Source organism: Engystomops pustulosus, chromosome 5, assembly GCF_040894005.1.
Source record: "Engystomops pustulosus chromosome 5, aEngPut4.maternal, whole genome shotgun sequence".
NCBI classification, from domain to species: domain Eukaryota; kingdom Metazoa; phylum Chordata; class Amphibia; order Anura; family Leptodactylidae; genus Engystomops; species Engystomops pustulosus.
The window spans coordinates 33643410-33663804 of NC_092415.1; the positions used below are offsets into that span (position 1 = coordinate 33643410).

At 45.5% G+C, this 20395-nt stretch overlaps 1 protein-coding gene across 2 annotated transcripts in view; it reads right to left on the minus strand.

Moving 5' to 3' along the window:
• Window positions 1-20395, minus strand: part of WWP1 (WW domain containing E3 ubiquitin protein ligase 1) — a 65543-nt gene that overhangs the window by 38989 nt on the left and 6159 nt on the right. Inside the window, exon 1 of one of the 2 annotated variants that reach the window (XM_072151590.1) lies at window positions 7561-7647. The exons of the other annotated variant lie outside the window; for it this stretch is intronic. The gene's annotated coding sequence lies outside the window, so the exon portion shown is untranslated. Of the gene's footprint in view, window positions 1-7560; window positions 7648-20395 lie in introns of those variants that run through there. 2 annotated transcript variants of the gene reach the window in all.

Below are 20395 nucleotides of genomic sequence, written 5' to 3' on the forward strand. Positions count from 1 at the left end.
GCTGGAGAACACAGGACACAAAACAGGAACAATCAGAACCAACAAAGGAACAATCACTCATTAGGACGGATTCTTTTACACTACTAAAGGGGGATTTGGGGACAAGAGATTTATATTGGATAAGTCGTCAATGGGACAAGGATAGAGGTGCAATAAATGGCGCTCCCCCCCCACAGCTGTGCTTGCGGCACCTCTACATGCAGAAAGCGCCATTCGCTGTGCGGTGGCTGTTTGGTGTTACTGCAGGCCTGGCTGGCAGTGGAGTAATGAAGAGCAGGACTCATATAGGTCCACCACACAATGGACCGGGTGGTCTCTGGTGTCCCTACTACAAGCACAACTACAATCAGTTGATCTGCAGAGGTGCCTGGGTGGTCCAATCTCCTATTTAAGGGGGTGTAACAATTCTTTAGGTTACCCCCTATCCACAGGACAATCTCTGATGCGCCTATAGCATTGAATGACACATGCTCAACCTGCTGCTGCTCCCATTAGTGAGAATTGGACCCCTGTTCAGTCCTGTGCGGTCCGTTCTCACGATTGGTTGGGGTTAGGCCATATCCTATGGCTAGGAAAAGACTTAAATGGTTGGTACAACCCCTTGAGATGTGTCTGGAAAAACCTCGAGGGTGCGTTCACCTTGTGTTTTTTTTAATGCAATACAACAGCTCAGGAGAGGAGCCTAATTACACTGCGTTAACATTTGAACTTACAAAACATGGAGTCAACAATGCATGTTTACATCATGTTAACATTCAGTTAACACTGCATTTATGAAACACATTGTTAGGCTCCATTCACACGGCCGTGTGAACAAACTGGACCTGTAAGCCCCAGGTGGGTGGAGAGGGGAGGGGGTTGGTGCACAACCCTCTCCTCTTCATAGGGAGTTGTGCGCTGTGAAGCCGGACTGGGACCTCTTCACCGTACTGCTATAATCCATCTGGTGCGAGGAAGAGTATCAGGCTTCTGGTTAGATATTACAGCAGAACTACGGAGCAGCATGAATGCAAAGATCACGGCTGTGTAAAGACTTACAGCTGCAATCCTGGAATATAAATATATTTTATCACAGTCCTGCTACCACTAACGAGATCTGATTACACTGAACCCCAGGGCTAATACCCAACAGCTTTGTATGCTGGAAGACTCCCTTAAATTTCACATAAAATTTCAGTAGAGGAGTGTAATAACATTTACTATGTACTACCGTCATTCAGATTGAGTGTTTGTCAAACATTCCCCACCTCTGGAGAGTGTGTGTCTCTCTGACAATAGCCCCTCTTAGTATGGCGGGTGACGTCGCCCTGCGTTTGTGCGCACTAGAACACATTGCATAACCGTAAAATCAGCCGCTCTCATCCGAGGGGACGGGGGCTCGGAGACTGCTCCACTGTAACAAACACACAGTTGTTATGAAGTGTTACAACCTATTAATAACTATCCAGTGTGAGCCCAGCTCATGTTCTGGCACCGGCACCAGGATCATATTTATAGCCGGCAGCGGGATGACAGGGCGCATCACATCCATTAATAAATGATGGAGATTGTACGGAGCCGCTCCAGCATCTACAGTCAGCAGAAACCATCGCGCATCGTCCTGCATATGGACCACCATATTGTCCTGTAACAGGGGCTTCTCCTCCTAAACATCAGGGAGCGGGTGGTCACAAACTGACATCAGGGGGAGTTCACATGTGACAAAATCCAAGCAAAATCACGATTACCACAATTACAGCAAAAACCTCTGCCAAAACATTAGGATTAACACCAATTTTTCTATAGGATCACAGGACCAGAAACCAATCAAGGCTGCATTCACATGAGGTGTGCCCGTCGTACCGTAGCTGCTCACCCCCGCCCCTCTCCATAGGAATATATGGTGTTCGGCGCAGTATTCCAGGGAAAGATTGGACATGTCCTATCTTCCTCCCGGCTACGGAACAGTACGGTGTCACACGTATGCTGCACCGGACCGCTCCCGTAGGGGAACCGTGCACCCATTGCAGTGTATGGGGGACGTATATACGTCGGCCGTATATGCATCCCCCATACATTTGTGTCAATATAGCCTAATGCTGCATTCACATGGCCCCCATGGACCTCTATGGCTCCCGGTGACGGTGCAGTGAGTACCCGGTGGATCACCGCACTACTACCGAGGCTCACCCCTACCACCACCTCCCCCCAGACCTGTGCTCAGCCAGATCCGTTCCGGGCAAGCACACGGCCATGTGAATGTACCTAAATATGAATGGAGAGGTCCTAAATTACCCAAAAATGCAGACATCTGGGTAATAAGCTGCCTGAAGGGGTTTTACTCCCTCTGAATAGTGGGAGTACATGCACACTCACCACGCTAGATGCATGTGATTAGGTGGGGGGTGTTAAAATAGTTTGGCCTACAGTTACCTAAGGTGTAACTACAGCTTTAAAGGGGTTGTACCAAGAATTTTCGATGGATAGTGGATAACGATAGTAGGAGCCTCAGTCCAATCAGTGATCCCTCCCCACAGCACTTTTAATCTGATTTCTATAAGGTTATAGGGGGCCATCGGCCGTGATACTCAAGTAAGTGAGCCATCGGCAGGGAGTCCACTCTCGTTCACGCGAAAGACCCGGCTCTTAGTGTCACCTCCTTCGCGAATGACACACCACTAGTCCCATTCTCAAAAACTGAATGCCCTGGCAGGTTTATCATGTGTCTTGCCCGCTATTCAATAGTATGGGAGGTATAGGACGTGGGTATGAGAGATAACAGAGTGCTGTGCTCAGCAATTTCTGCCACTCCCCTAGTATTGAATAGAGCAACAGGACGCATGTTCAGTCTCCGGCTCAGTTAATTACTTTTCAGATTTATGACATTTGTCTTTGTATAGCCCCTTTAAAGCTTTAAAAGGAAATCTACCTTTAGGATGAAGGATTGTAAACCAAGCACACTGACTTAGTGGTGTGTATCCCCTCTGGAAAGATCAGCCTCTGTCTGTAGAGCTCTCTGCCTCCTGCCCCTCCGCCTGCAGTACAAGAGAAGCCAGAGGAGTCTGCCCGACCATAGTCAGGAGTTTATGGTCGTATCCAGGGACAACCAAAATATAAACAGAAGAACTCAGGTTGGATTCATATCTGTGAATGCTGTATTGTAACTATTAAGATAGAATTAGAGAATGTGTTATTCTGAGTATATTTAAGAATTTTGTCTTTGTGGGAATATCCCTTTAACAAGGAAGCTATGCAAAAAACATGCTGGAAAAGAAACCAGACATTGTACGCTGCCATCTTCCATCACCACTGTCTACCGAGATAAAGGGGCCAGAAATTAAGGGGCGCCCACTCCTCATACAGCACACAGTTCACTTCCTTAACATACAATATATAATCCAAAAATTCCAATAATCCAGGACAAGAGAGAGAAGTAAACTAGATCCTCACAAAAGACCGAGAAGAGAAAAGAAAAAATCTGAACTTTAACATTGTCAATGTTTTATTTATTTTTTGGACTAGTTTTTAATCTTCTTTTTGTCCAAACCCAAGTAATTGAGGAACGTGTAGAAAATGTGCCTCCTGTGTACTGGGCTTACACAGCATCATTATGTCTTACACTCACATTATCCTGCAAGTTCACAGGGTCGGAAACTAAAGCAGACACACGGACATCATTCCCGGGATAGACACAGCTATGAGAATAAGCCCTCAGTATCGGGTCAGAGAGGATCTGATTCCTGGCCCTCCTGCTGATCACATGAGATAATACATGTGACAACCTTTTTAATACAAGGAACAGCGCCCTCGATTTTGTAGTGGCCGTATCAGGTAGTACATGTAGCGCTGTCCAATTTATTAAAAATCAAATTTAGTGCTTCTCCATGCATAACCAGTGCAAACAGCGGATCCCCGGAGGAGCTGGGACGACATAATGTACATAGGTGATCACCGACTGTCCTCATTCACTGACTGCAAGCAGAGTCTTGTTCTTTGTATATTGCTAAAGTGGTCACAAGCCAGTGTTATCTGTCCATGACGGAGGATTTTGATCCTTGGACCTGTCATTTTGTCATTCTGCCTGAGGGTTAGGACGGCGTGATCCGGGACAATTCCCTTTAAAGGTGCAGCAGCTTAGACTAATCCTCCTCCAGCGTCTACAGGACGTGTGATCAGCAAGTGACTGCCATAAGACATCCAGCGTAGCCTGTAATGATGTGTACACAGCCTGCTGAGCTCCACCAAACCTAATCCAGGAGTCTAGCATGTGCTGCACAACGCAGCTTACTATATACACTGTATACCTGGTGTGAATGGAGAAAACACATTACAGCATCCAGCAGAGAGACTCACAGGACTGATCCTTATCCATCATGATCATAATTATTCATAATCATCTTACATTTGTTATCCATGGCCTCCTTCCTTCTAAAATCAATTTTTAAAATTATACTAATGAGCCACAAGGGCTCTGGTAATTGCATCTTCACTGGCTGTTACACTGTTCTAACCCCCCCTTCATCTTCCACCAAGTTCTGAGGGACCAGATGGGAAGGCGAGAACAACGTAACAACCTGTAAAAATACAACATGGAGGGGCGCTCTGGTAACACTTCCCATAGCACTCATAATTTCTAAAGTTGATTTTAGAAGGAAGGAGGCCATGGATAACAAATATAAGAAGATTATCACAGTCACAGTGCCTGGACCTATGAGTAATGTCCCTGGTTTTGATGGTTAATTTGATGGCGCTATATAAAGATTATTATTATGGTAGATTTCCTTTAACTTAGACCTCCGGGATCTTGTGGTTTCTTTAGAAATGTTATGATTTATATTACACTATGGCCTTAAAAAGTCAGTAGGAACCCTAAATATGTCCAAGAAAGAAAGGCAAATCTCATCATGTCATATAGTCCCCTACAGTATATCCAGGAGTGTCTATTATTAGCCATATAGAAAGAGATGTAACCTCTGCTCTACATGGTATAGAACAGAATTAATATAATGCCCCCTCATAGGGTCTAAGAGGCAACAAAATGCTTCATGCAGAAAAATAAAAATTGCAATTTTTGACCTTTGAACTCTATATACCGTTTGTGTATCAGGGGCACTAACCACGTGGAGGAACCAGCGCTCTAATCCCACCTATCAGATTGCTACCATCTAAATCAATGACCGACCCTATAAAAAGCCTTGGACAACCAGAAGCTCATCAATAAGCACCGATCTACAGAAAGCTGACCCCCGTAATGTCACCGGAGATCCGGCCAGGATCAGAGGACACCACTAGTCTCACGGGTAACAGAGTTAGAAACATAAAAAGTGAATGTAAGCAAGAAGGAGAGGTTTTTACTACTTGTGGGGTCACTTTAGGACAGAACTAAAGTTTGTTTTTGTGAGGCCTGTGACCTTCTACACATTATCCCGATACTCCCAGTATAACGTGCTGTATATACACAAGGCTATAACCCATCTTCCATGTACTGTCCGGGCTGCTCTGGGGTCTGCAGGGGGGAGGTCACTATGTGCTCTTGTATTGTGGATGAGCACAATGTATCCATTATGTTATGGCAGAATAACACAGAGGACGCAACAATGTATCAGGATGCTAGCCCCATACATAGCGGCTGTATATACACCAGCACATGGATGTACAGGATACAGGTCACATATAGGATGCTAGCCCCATACATAGCGGCTGTATATACACCAGCACATGGATGTACAGGATACAGGTCACATATAGGATGCTAGCCCCATACATAGCGGCTGTGTATACACCAGCACATGGATGTACAGGATACAGGTCACCTATACGATGCTAGTCCCATACATAGCGGCTGTGTATACACCAGCACATGGATGTACAGGATACAGGTCACCTATACTATGCTAGTCCCATACATAGCGGCCACGGGTCATGCATGTACAGGATACAGGTCACATATAGGATGCTAGTCCCATACATAGCGGCTGTATATACACCAGCACATGGATGTACAGGATACAGGTCACATATACTATGCTAGTCCCATACATAGCGGCCATGGGTCATGCATGTACAGGATACAGGTCACATATAGGATGCTAGTCCCATACATAGCGGCTGTGTATACACCAGCACATGGATGTACAGGATACAGGTCACCTATACTATGCTAGTCCCATACATAGCGGCCACGGGTCATGCATGTACAGGATACAGGTCACATATAGGATGCTAGTCCCATACATAGCGGCTGTTTATACACCAGCACATGGATGTACAGGATACAGGTCACATATACTATGCTAGTCCCATACATAGCGGCCATGGGTCATGCATGTACAGGATACAGGTCACATATAGGATGCTAGTCCCATACATAGCGGCTGTGTATACACCAGCACATGGATGTACAGGATACAGGTCACCTATACTATGCTAGTCCCATACATAGCGGCCACGGGTCATGCATGTACAGGATACAGGTCACATATAGGATGCTAGTCCCATACATAGCGGCTGTGTATACACCAGCACATGGATGTACAGGATACAGGTCACCTATACTATGCTAGTCCCATACATAGCGGCCATGGGTCAAGCATGTACAGGATACAGGTCACATATAGGATGCTAGTCCCATACATAGCGGCTGTGTATACACCAGCACATGGATGTACAGGATACAGGTCACCTATACTATGCTAGTCCCATACATAGCGGCCATGGGTCATGCATGTACAGGATACAGGTCACATATAGGATGCTAGTCCCATACATAGCGGCTGTGTATACACCAGCACATGGATGTACAGGATACAGGTCACCTATACTATGCTAGTCCCATACATAGCGGCTGTGTATACACCAGCACATGGATGTACAGGATACAGGTCACATATAGGATGCTAGTCCTATACATAGCGGCTGTGTATACACCAGCACATGAATGTACAGGATACAGGTCACATATAGGATGCTAGTCCTATACATAGCGGCTGTGTATACACCAGCACATGGATGTACAGGATACAGGTCACATATAGGATGCTAGTCCTATACATAGCGCTGGTATATACTGTGAGTTATGGATCTACAGGATACAGGTCACATATAGGAAGCTAGCACCGTACATAGCGGCTGTGTATACCCTGGGTCATGGATGTATAGGATACAGGTCACATATAAGAGGCTAGTCCCATACATAGCGGCCATGGGTCATGCATGTACAGGATACAGGTCACATATAGGATGCTAGTCCCATACATAGCAGCTGTGTATACCCTGGGTCATGGATGTATAGGATACAGGTCACATATAAGAGGCTAGTCCCATACATAGCGGCCATGGGTCATGCATGTACAGGATACAGGTCACATATAGGATGCTAGTCCCATACATAGCGGCTGTGTATACACTGGGTCATGGATGTACAGGTCACATATAGGATGCTAGTCTAGACTATAGGTTGTATGGAATAGCAGCCATGGGTCATGCATGTACAGGATACAGGTGACATATAGGATGCTAGTCCCATACACAGCGGCCATGGCTCCTGGATGTGGCTAGTGAAGATGATGATGATGCACTCACACAGTCTGTGCAGTCCATGGCAGCGCGTCACACACAGGATCACATCCACCTCCTCCCTCTGACTCCGGACACTGCCTGCCATGTGACTCTGATGTCACCACATACAGGGAGACAGATGGGACAAATCTAATCACAAGTCTCCCTGTACACATAGGATGTGGGGGGCAGTAACTGGAGGGGTCATAGTCACAGGAACATGGGAATTCTCATAATACACTGAACTCAATCCATCCTCTATGGAAAACTTTACATACAGAACTTTTTTCTTTTACACGTGCCCCAAAATTGTTATAGCAGCGTCATACGCCCTATACGAGTGCAGATTCTGGATTTCAGCAGTGATACGCTACGTCCTTTCTGATAACCTTACACTGGATGAGCCCCACATTACTTCAATCTGCAGAATCCTTATACCAGGTCTCTATAATATACCAGGTTTAATATAAGGCCTCCTGCATATGATCATGTGCTGCCCGTGGAAATGGGCCCGTATGTCAGCAAGGGGAGTCCTTGCATTATAAAAGAAATCTGATGCAAGGATTCCCCATCTGCTGGACGGACCACAGCCCCAGCAATATAACAGTTAATACAGGACAGGGAATCCTTGCATCATATTTCTGTATAATGCAAGGACTCCCCTACTGTACATGGTGCGTAGTTGGTGGAATCGGGCCCATTTCCACAGGCTGCACACGCTTCCCCGTAACAATTTGCACATACAGAATAGGAGATGTGATGCGGATAAATATACAAAAAATACTGGCATTAAAAAACAAAGTCAGCTCATCACATCTAGTGCGCAAAATATAAGACGCTGGACTGTCAGCAGCCGCCAGGGGTACATGGAGCGATGTGAGAACTGGCCAGAATTATGGATTGTTTTACTCTATACATTCTATCTATATACAAGTATTCTGCCATCTTTTTTATTGTGCTTTTTTTTTTTTTAATTAGGCAACTTTATACAGCTGTAGATGGTCAAAAGTCATACGTACAATTTTTTAAACATACCCTGCTCCACCCCACCCCTGCGGACTGATACAATTACTGTATACCCCAAGCCTCGCACCACTACCTACCCTCAGTGCTTACATTCCCTTCCATGCAGCACCTTGCACACCCGTTACACACCCAGTCACAATCGGGAGGCGTTCTAGTGACACCAATCCCGGACTTTTAATCCATTTACTCCTCTGCTTTGCAAACCTACGCATAGATCCCCTCCATCCGAATAGTAACTTTCTGTAATTTCTTTCCCTCCGTTACGTCTGCCAGGTCAGTATCCAGCCAATGCCTAGCAATAGATTCCTGATAAATTTCGTCATTGCCAACTGCTCCGACACAAATTTTTGGATCATTGGGTACCTGTACTTTTAAGGACATCTACCACCAGGTAGCAAACTTATTTGCTCGTCCTTTACAACATCATTATTATCTTCAGGAATGTCTGGATAAGTGTAGAAAACGTCTTTATAAACAAATGTAGGTGATCCGCAGGCGCTCCGGTGACACCTCTCAGCTCCGCCATATGATTGTGTATCCACGCTGGGATCAGATAGTGTGTGTGTGTGTGTGTGTGTGTGTGTGTGTGTGTGTGTGTGTGTGTGTGTGTGTGTGTGTGTGTGTGTGTGTGTGTGTGTGTGTGTGTGTGTGTGTGTGTGTGTGTGTGTGTGTGTGTGTGGTGGGGGGGGGGGGTGTACATTATCTTATGGCGTAGCAGAGAGACTCATGTTTATATTGATTTGTAAAGCGCTACGGAATTTGATGGCGCTATATCAATAAAGATTATTATTATTCTTATAACAACAGTGTTTTCTACATTTAATTGGATGTTTCTGATGCTATAAACGTCTTTATTACCTCCTAGACCAGTGGTGCTGAAGCCGGGCCGTGGAACACTCTGTTAACCCCGTTGCCCAAATTCTGATTAGCGACCCCCTGGGGAGTCATGTGTAAATCCGCTATATAGCGCTGCAGTAGCGTTATAGATACTGAGTCATTTAGGGATTGAAGCTTCTCATAGGTCACATGCACCAGCAGTGAAAAAAAACGGGTCCCATCTGCCTCTCGCTTGTCACGTGGCTGTCCCTTCCTTCCTCACACTGCTGTGCGGGATGCGCTGTGCTGCTTACATGCTGCGAAAAGTGTGAAGAGAAAAAAAACCTGATCTAGCCATCAGCGTCACATACAAGACTTTAATAGGGCTAAGTGCAATGACGGGCTGGTCACAAACTTACCTAAAAGTAGGTCCTGTCATGACAGAAGAGGACTATAATAAGGGTGGTTTGGGAAACAGCCTGGGACCCATGGCCACCCACAAAAGTTTGATAACAAGCAGAGGGCCCTCCAGCCCGGAAATCCTCATACATGTGTGCTGGTGCTGAACACGTATGTATACAACAGCTCTTACAGGACCTCTGATGCATCGCCCAAGGTCCTTAAACTGAAGAACTGAAAGAGGACAGAAAGGACCCCCTGCTTTCTGGTACAGTATGTAGGCAGTAAATGTCTGGCCATTAAAAAAAAATTTGGGCCAACAATTTTGATAAAGCCCAGGGCACATAACATTCTTAAAGAAAAGCCAAATCAAAACCCATCATGATAAATCAGGGACACTTACTCATGGATACAGGCACCGGGACTGTGTGTGGTAGTCTAGGGTCTCTAGGGGGTGTTATCAGAGTTTCTTCTGTATCTTCACAGGCTGTTACACTGTCTCCCCATCCCCCATTCTCTCAGCACTTTCCCCCTCCCGCTGCCTGCTCTAATCTCACACAGTGGGAGGGGGTAAAGCACTTTACACAGTGTAACAACCTGTGAATCTGCAGCTAAGAGAATCTCCTGGTAACACCCCTAGGAGAACTCATTACAATAATATAAAACATTGATTTTAGAAGCAGGAGGCCATGGATAACAAATGTAAGAAGATAACCAGTGTCACAGAGCCTGGAACTATGAGTAATGTCCCTGGTTTATCATGATGGATTGTGTTGGGAGATTTCCTTTAAAGTTAAAATGAAGAGGTGCAGAGCTACGTGGTAGAAGCATGCCGTGTCAAAAAAAGGCGTCCTAGGTGCTATCGGTGGGGCAGTGTTACAGCTTGCATCATCATCTTCAATGATCATCATCATCAATGTCTACATTTTTGATGGAATCCTAGAATGTGTGATAATCACTCCTACAAGCACAGGGAGAACAATGCAGATGGAGCACAATGATAGATCAGCAGGAGTATATCTTGTATATATATATATATGACTATGTGGCAGGGCAAAAGGCCTGTGCAGTACCTGTGTGAGCCGGCTCTCTATGCTGCATTGAGCAGCGCCGCACACTGCAGTATATACCAGCACTCGCCATCTGCCGGAGATTCACCCCCTCCATCCTTCTACTGTATCAGCGCACAGACAAGGAAATCACACAGGGGGGAGAGACAGGGAAGACCACTGCCACATGAATGTTCACCCAAAAATAAGAAACAAGTACAAAAACCATCCCTGTGATCCAGAGACACCCAAATTATTCCAAATCAGAAGAAGTCACACTGTTATATATTATACTTCATCTCTGAGCACTCAGTCACAGACTCTCAGGGTTTAAAGGGAACCTGTCACCAGGGACTTCATTTACACTAAAGAAAATCACATTACAGCTGCATTGCATATATGTTTTTCTGCCTTCTCTGAGCATGCAAAGAGTTTGTATGTTCTCTCCGTGTTTGTGTGGGTTTCCTCCAGTTTCCTCCCACACTCCAAAACATACTGGTAGGTTGATTAGATTATGAGCACCATTGGGGCCATTGGCAAGTTCTGTGTAGCGCTGCATAATTTGTGTGCGCTATATAAATAAAGGATTATTATTATTTGAATTACAGTATATAATATAAAGGGGAAAGGGGTTGATCACCGCTTCTATCGACTCCTTGCATCCTGTAAAAGATTCAGGGGTGAACCTAGACTCTCTGCTGCTGGAGGTTAACTATAAAACAGTGCGCCCCTCCTTCAAATCCAATAGTAATATATCCCTTTTTTTAGGATGCCAGTACTCCATGCAGTCTCACACCCAGGCTGACATCAGGTGTGCACAAACACTATTTTTAATTGTCAGGTCTTGATTTGCACCATGTGACTGATGCTGCCCCGACTGGTGTTGCCCGAGGCAAGAGGCTCAACTCACCTCATGGCTGATGCACCCTTGCCCATCAGACAGTAGAAAGCCTTATTAGCATGTTGGATATTGAAATGGTAATTAGCTTGCTCAGATTAGCGGTAGAAGGCTTGAGCAAACAGTCTATATTATTATATTGGCAGAGCTATACAAGTGGGTAGACACAATGGGCCACATTTGCCTAGAAAGTCAAAAACTGCACTAAAAGTGCTATTTCTGCGTATAATGTTGGGTGTGGCAATTCACTAAGAATGTGCGCCATAAATCATGAATCTGTCGCATCCCCGCACTGGCCCGAGTTCACCATCTTTTTTCAGGTGCACCTTTAACATGGGGCGTGTGACACAATTTGCAAGTTAAATACGGCGCTTTGACCGACCCATGGCACACCCCCTAATTCGTGTCGCACGAAGCCAAGCACAGCACAATAGCAGCGCAGACACTTCTTAAATACCTGTACAAGCCGTTTTAACGTAGAAGAACATGCACAGTCCGACAAAAGTGCAGTGCAAAGCCCTTACTAAATGTGCCCCCATGTGTGTTGTTAGTAGCAGCAGGACTGTGAAAAATGCATCACAGAGGGACAGAGCTCACAGCCTGGTGAGCTGACATCAGTGGGGGAGGGAAGAGTTGTACATGAGCACAAAGGTGGAGGCTGAGGAGTGAGTGAGCAGCACAGACAAGGCATCCAAACACAGCTGTGAGCTCTGTCCCAGTGTGAGTGAGCAGGAGGAAGGAGTTCTACATTGCAATGCAAATGCCCAGAAAAGGTATAAAGACTACTCTGCAATGCAGATGTGATGGGCTTCTACAACCTGTCTTTAGTGCAAACAAGGTTTCTGGTGACTGGTTCCCTTTAAAAGAAATCTATTATCAAAATCTACCTTGATAAACCAGAGACACTTACTGCAAGCACCGTGACTGTGCTACTCTTCTTACACTTGTTATCAATGGCCTGTTCCTTCTAAAGTTAACTTTTAAAATTATGCCAATGAGCCAGTAGGACTCTGGGGGAAATACCAGAGCCCCCCCCCCCCTGTGCGGTTTCACTGTGCAGAAGAACAGTGTTGAGGGTGAGAGTGTAACAGCCGGTGAATCTGCAGCACGGAGGGGCTCTGGTAATGAACCCAGAATCCTTCAGACTAATTAGCATAATTCTAAAGGTTGATTTTAGAAGAAAAGAGGCCATGGATAACAAATTTAAGAAGATTACCACAGTGTCGGTGGCTGGATCTATGAGTAAGTGTCCCTGGTTTATGAATGATTTTGATGGTAGATTTTCATCAAAATCTCTTCAATGACCTCCCCTTTCCTTAGGGTCTGCCACAGTAGCAGGCGGAGGCTCAGAGCACAGCAGGATGAGGACACACACAGTTCATTTTGGGAAGCTACAATCCTGGAAATTAGATCCAATGACACGTCTTGCTGTGTAGTTTTGCGGGGGTCGGGCACATCCATAGTTTTTAGTTTATATTGAAAGAATAATATATAAAAAAAAATATGTCGAAAAAAATCCAGGGAGTGTTAAACTACGGGCCCAATAATAGCGGCTATGAGCAGGTAGTGTGCAGGACGAGGGGGCAGTCATGTGTGATTCAGCTGCCCATCACATACCAGATCCCGGAGCGAATGAATGAAATCCTTGTTTCAGAAGAAGGCAGCAAAAGGTTCATGGCTGCCGACGTGCAGATAATCTATTCTGTATGAAACCCCTCGCTGAGCCAGCGCCAGACAAAACAAGAGCACTCACCAACGTACCACGGGATGAGTCCGAACAATCACATCCCGGTGTCCTACAATAACACGTCAGCCAGGCATTTACTCCATAGAAACGTCGGCTACAGATTTTATCTTGTTCCACGGCGACCATGTTATCGATACGGTAGAAACGCGGCCCTCGGTCTCCATAGATTACACTCTACTCGTAGCCTCCTTCCCTCACATAACCACACTGCGCCATTTGCAATAAATCTCCCTGCCATCTTATAGTCATGGACACTGTCATGAGGTCCTGGCAGGGCGATTGCTTATGGCCAGTTTGAGATCACATGACCCTCCGTTTGCAACCATTTTATGGACAGGAATGTCTGGCTGATGAGGTAAATGACAGGATGACAGGAGGCTTCACTTTACATATCAAGAAAGTGGAGCAGAACTATTACTAGATGTATATTGGTAAATTACCTCATATCCTACCCTACACACTTACACAAAACATGAGGTAAAGTGGCCAACCCCTTTAAAGGACACTCCAGTCACAGATGGTGCATTCAATTATACCTTGTGCAGGGCCTGAGGGGAGGAGCGGGACTCCAGGTTCTAGGCATACAATGTCCTGATCCCTCCTTCAGGCCCTGCACCATGTATTATTCAAATTAGGTTCCCTTTAAGGCCGTGTTCACTTGTGGCGTCCACATTGCGTTTTGAAACACAATACAACAGGGGAGATGTAGGAGAGGCCTAATTCCATTGATGTTAACATTTGTGCTTACAAAATGCAATGTTAATGTGATGTTAACGGCAACGTAATTAAGCAAATTTCCTCTCCACAGTTCTTGTACTGCATTTCAAAATGCAATGTAAGCGCCACGTGTGAAAGCAGCCCGAAAAGGAACACTCCAGTCAAAATGGTCACCATATTTTACCTCACGAAACTAAAGCCTCCCTCAGATAAGGTACAAAATATCCTTCTGGAGAATTCCCTCTTTTATGTGAAATCTCGCTCGTTTAACTATACAAAATTAAATCTCCTCTAAAGCTATATGTAAATAAGCAAAGAAGAGTCATATTTTACCAGAGATGAGTCAAGTTTAGAGGCTGAAGGAGGAAGTGTCACTTAAGTGTCACTCCTTCTTCTGTCTATGGGACCTAGAAAACACGTCAGCTGGAAGATAATAATCTCTTCTTTTAGCTCACATCGGACTTGTGGTTCTGTGATCTGCCTGCCATCTTATATTCATGGGCACTGTCATGAGGTCCTGGCAGGGAGATTGTTCATGGACAGTTAGAACAATGACCCCCCAATGACAACATGACCCTCCATCTGCGGCCATTTTCTGGTGATCTACATAACCGGAGATACAGACCGTTTTATTAAAAGTAGAATATACAATATTAATCTGCAGTCTCAACTATGTCTGACTGCCTGCATCTCCTCTTCTGTAGCACTAAAAGCAATCTAATCAATGAGATTCTTATCTTTAATATGAAACCAGCAACATGAGAAGTGACCCTCCTCCTGCAACCTTTAAACTTGACTCGTCTCAGATAAATCTAGAAAAGGACATTTCTTCCCTTACCTGAGGGGGCTGGTTTTACAACGAGGTAAAATCTGGTGACGGTGTCCCTTTAAATGGGATAGGTCAAAAACTATTATGGGTGTCCTATGCATCTCGCATTAAACTAGGGTTTATTACAAGTTTTGTCCCCGTGGTGTAATACTTTGACCAGTAGTGAAACCGTAGACAACAAATGGCCATCTTGTTTGTGTATGGGGGGGGGGGGTATAAGCCGCCTCAGTTTTTTTCCAGGCTCCGTAACACAAGACGCCCTCATTTCTGCTGCGAGGAGGCTACAACATATGGCGCGTCTCTGGGAATACAATAACTGGGAACGCGGCCCAAACAATTGTACTGACAAAACAAATAAATGAAAGCGCAAAAATCCACAGATCCTGGAGGCCCGGGGCCGGAGACCATCCTACTGGGGAAACAGACCCTAAACTGTGTGATCTTCCATGGAGGCGCAGCTGTAAAAGTCTTCAAAAAAGTCTTAAAGTCTACATAAAATTTTAATAATTCTTAATAAATCAGACACTTTAGGTAAAACATTAATTTTCTTCTTGCTACAACCTTTTTCTTCACAATCATTGTATCTGCATGCACAGCTCCGTCCACGGTGCCCCGAGTAACTTTTTTTCTCTATCTGGCAAATGGCTGAAAACTTTTTCAGTTGTGGGGTGATCTGAGACTCCCTAAAACTGACCAGATTTTACTCCATTAAAATACTAACCGCCTCAGCTCAGTCATGAAATGTTCTTTATGGAATTCTCGCTTATGTAAAGTCTCACCTATTTATCTATAAAGAAAACGAGCAGAGAATACTCATATTTTTCTGAGAGGAGTCAAGGTTAGAGGCTGCAGGTGGAGTGTCACTACAGACGCACCTATCTTTGATTCTACAGCACCTAGAAACATGCTGCTGGTGTCATTTTAAATCTAAAAATGTCATCTTTCTGATCACATCAGGCATGTTGTTTGGTGAAGTACAGAAGGGTCTGTACTCAGATTATTATCCTGTGGATCAGGGATAACAACAATCAAACTTGATACAAGCTGTTTAAGTGTAAATTAATGGCAGGTATCAAGAATATGGTTACACTTAAAAAAATGCATATTCCTTGAAGGGATGGTTCACTTTCAATTAACAATTAATTGATGTTGTAATGTAGTATAATGAAACATTATACAATCTTTCAATATACTTTCTGTATCATTTCCTCATTATTTTCTATATCTCTGCTTGCTGTCATTCAACAGGAAGCTTCATTGTTAACTTCCTTGGGATAGAAATCTGGCCCTGGTCATGTGATGTCACACAGGTGCACGGCCTGCTATAAACACACGGCTATGGATACTCTTGGTCATATAACGAACCATGCACCTGTATGACATCACATGACCGAGGATATAACAAATGGTGCACCTGTGTGACATTACATGACCAGAGATATAAAGAGCTGTGTACCTGTGTGACATCACATGACCAGGGCCAGATTTCTATCCACAGGAAGTAAACAATGAAGCTTCCTGTTGAATGACAGCAAGCAGAGATCTAGGAAACAATGAGGAATTGGAAAACTGGAAAAATTTTCAGCACACAAACAATATCAAATATTTGCTGAAAGTGATAGTAGCTCAAAATAACAAAACCAAAATTCAGATGGATCTACACCTCGGTGATCGGTCTGTGTATTCTAATGGGAGGTTTCTGTCCCCTGGATGATCTGCTCAAAAAGGTCTAAGAAGAAGATGTGAAAACCAGAACAATCCAAAAACCCACAGAGCACCATCAATAAATATGAAGAGATATGTCTGGATTGTGTCGATCAATAGAAGGAATAATAAGCCATCTGAAGCTGCATTCACATCACACGTCAAGAAGGCTCGTGCTTACGTATCCATAGGGCTCCACCAGATAGCACCTACTAGCCCCCGGCTGGCCGCTATATGAATGTATCCTGCAAATCAGTTTATGGAGCGCGTCCCTCAACAGCAATGTCATGAAAAATAACGGATCTATTAAACGTGTCTCTAAGGGGTATTTCCAAATTAAAGACTGGCCATCCCCATAAATTGTTTATATATAAATAGGGCCCCCCCACACCCACCCAAACAGGGAAGGACACAGAAGATGCAGAGAGAGGATAGCAGATGAAAGTGCCAAGTAATAACATGGAGAAGCTCCTTTCAATGGAGAACCAATGATGAGACTGTTCATGCCCGGACACCAGGGAACACCATGAGTGCTGGACTGCTGCCAGGACAATACGGAAGGGTTGGCAAAGAACATGACCCACAAGAAACCAGATCCTTTCAATTTACCACAGACTCTTGGTTGGTGGGAAGAGGAGCACCAGATGCCGGGAACAGCAACTACCAGCAGAAACCTCAAATTACATCACTGTCCACATTTGGACCATCACTGAAAGCTCCCTGGGAAAGGTAGATGGAGGAGGCCGTGGTAACCTTGCTCAAGAAACAACACTTCTCCAACTCTGAGGAAAGGTGGATAAGGTATCATGTGGGGGGTTTACTCAGTAGGATACAATGGAAGTGTAAGGCAGGAACCAGCAGCTTCTAGAAGGGACCTTCAAAGAAGACTGGAATGTTAAAGGGGAGATGGAGGAGGCCATTCTTCCAAGCTCAGCTCTCTCAAGAAACAGAACTGCTCCATCTCTGAGGAAAGGTGGATAAGGTATCCTCTGGTAGGTTCACCCAGTAGGATGCAATTTAGGTAGGGACCAGTAGCTTCTAGGAAGGACCTTACAAAGAACACAAGAATGTTCTTAAGAAAAGGGAGATGGAGGAGGCCACTCTTTCATGCTCAGCTCTCTCAAGAAACAAAACTTCTCTAACTCTGAGGAAAGTTGAGGTGGATGGGCAAGACAAATAAAGTTATCCTGTGGTCGGTCTACTATGTGGGATATGTAGCACATGTAAGGTCTGAGTGATTTTTACTCCTGTTCTCAGGGTAGACCACCGTTATCTGACTTGTGGTGGTCTGCAACCCAGACCCAGCTGCCTCCATGTGCCATAAGTAAGAAAAATAGGGCAGTGTTGTCAGCAGATAACACCGTCCTCTGTTTACTGGCCGTACCAGGACACTGCAGCTCCCATCCCATTTATTAAAAGAAGCCACAAAGTTTTATTGAGATTCAAAGACCCAATGGAAGAACAATCTGCACAAGAGTGGACGGCAATGGCACCACACATTGTATGCAGCGGGGTCTCTGCCGCTACTAGAGGGATAACCCATCGCTCCTCTAGGATCCGCAGATTGTCGTATAATGAATTCTCACATCACAGGGAAGCGGCCGGTCAGGACATCTGCAGTGATGGGATTTGCATATAATTACACATCTCCTCTCAATCACAGCAGTAATGAGGACACCATTACATGTTCTGGCCAAGTTCCCAGCCCCGGTCACTGATAATTAGCAAATTCAGATAACAAATCCGGAAGATACAGAGTTTCCTTATATCTAAGATTTACATGCCAGAAGAACGTCACATTGCAGACTGGATCACAGACCTAAAAATATTGTTTAAAAAGGGTCACCGAGCCCCCAAAACTCCACTTCCTGGGGTGAAATTGCTGCGGATTAGTCAAAGTCAAATAACCATAGTGTCCTATCTGCTGGCAGCATGTTATAGAGCAGGCGGAGCTGAGCAGATTGCACATAATGTCCTATCTCCAGTAGTGATGGGTCGTTCGCGAACGAGCCGGCTCCTTCGCGTGAATGACGGGAGTTGGCTCCCCTCAGTGAGCCAAAGGCTCACCTAACCCTGCCCCAAAACTGCTCACCACACCCCCTTTAATCTGATAAAATCGGGATAAAAGTAGTGTTTAGTGGGGTGAATGGCTGGACTTTAGCTCCCTATTATCCATGTAATAGGGAGCCATTCAGGAGCCAGAAGTGACTGCACTTTTTTAGTGAGCGGAGCCTAATAATCCAGCTCACAAAGAAGAGCCGGACTTCCCATTACTAATCTGCAGGCAGCATGTTATAGAGCAAGAGGAGCTGAGCAGATTGCACATAATGTCCTATCTGCAGTAGGGATGGGTCGTTGGGGTGACTGGCTGGACTGCAGCTCCCTATTATCCATGCAATAGGGAGCCATTCAGGAGCCAGAAGTGACTGCTCTTTCTTAGTGAGCGGAGCCTAATAATCCAGCTCACAAAGAAGAGCCAGACTTCCCATTACTAATCTGCAGGCAGCTTGTTATAGAGCAGGAGGAGCCGAGCTGATGTTTATTCCAAAGTCTTTCAGATAAGTAAAAACTGGAAATCTCAAAAACTGGAACAGGAGACAGAGCGGCACAAAACGACTCAAGACTGGAGAGTTTATCCACTGTCCAATAATCCAGCGTCGGGAATTAAAGGGATCCTCCGGTTTCTCGGTAGGCCAACGTCCTATCTCCTCATTTTAACAATATCTGATGAAACAAGATGTGAATTGGCTCGGTCTGGTGCTTACCTTTGCTGATAAGAATATTTAAGTAAATATAAAACTGAAAGATGACAGATAAAGGATTGATGTAAGGAAACGAGCAGAGAAGAAACTGCATTAAGCAAGCATCTCTACTGTACATCTGTCAACTCCTTGCATGCAAGGATAGGAGCCGAGCTTGCCAGTGCCCCCGAGCCGAGCTTGCCAGTGCCCCCGAGCCGAGCACGCCAGTGCCCCCGAGCCGAGCACGCCAGTGCCCCCGAGCCGAGCACGCCAGTGCCCCCGAGCCGAGCACGCCAGTGCCCCCGAGCCGAGCACGCCAGTGCCCCCGAGCCGAGCACGCCAGTGCCCCCGAGCCGAGCACGCCAGTGCCCCCGAGCCGAGCACGCCAGTGCCCCCGAGCCGAGCACGCCAGTGCCCCCGTGCCGAGCACGCCAGTGCCCCCGAGCCGAGCACGCCAGTGCCCAGAAAGGGGAGAGAGGGAAAGTTTCTGGCAGACACTAACTGCAGTGTTTGGAAGCAGCCCATTCCCTTCTCAATATCCAGAGCACATGCACTCTCAGCCAAGCCTAGTGTGCATGTGTATGGGGAGTCGGGCGTATATATGACCGTAGTTGTTACTACAGAGGAGCAGGTCAGTTTCGGGGAGAGATGGCTCCTCTGCAGATCTCGGAGCAGGCAGAGATGCTTCCTGTACTGCAGACTCTGTGCCTACCCGCCAATCACACATCTTATCACCGATACCCAGCGTTTATGTGTAAGTGGGGTTACACATTCATCCGGCATTTCATTAACTTTCCTCCATTCCTCTTAGGAATCATTTCCTAGAAATCTACGGCAGAAAATTATTTAATACGTCTGAAGAATGAAACGCTGACTGCATTATAGGAAGACGCCTGCAGGCAGCAGAGATACCGTACGCCAGCAAACCCAGGC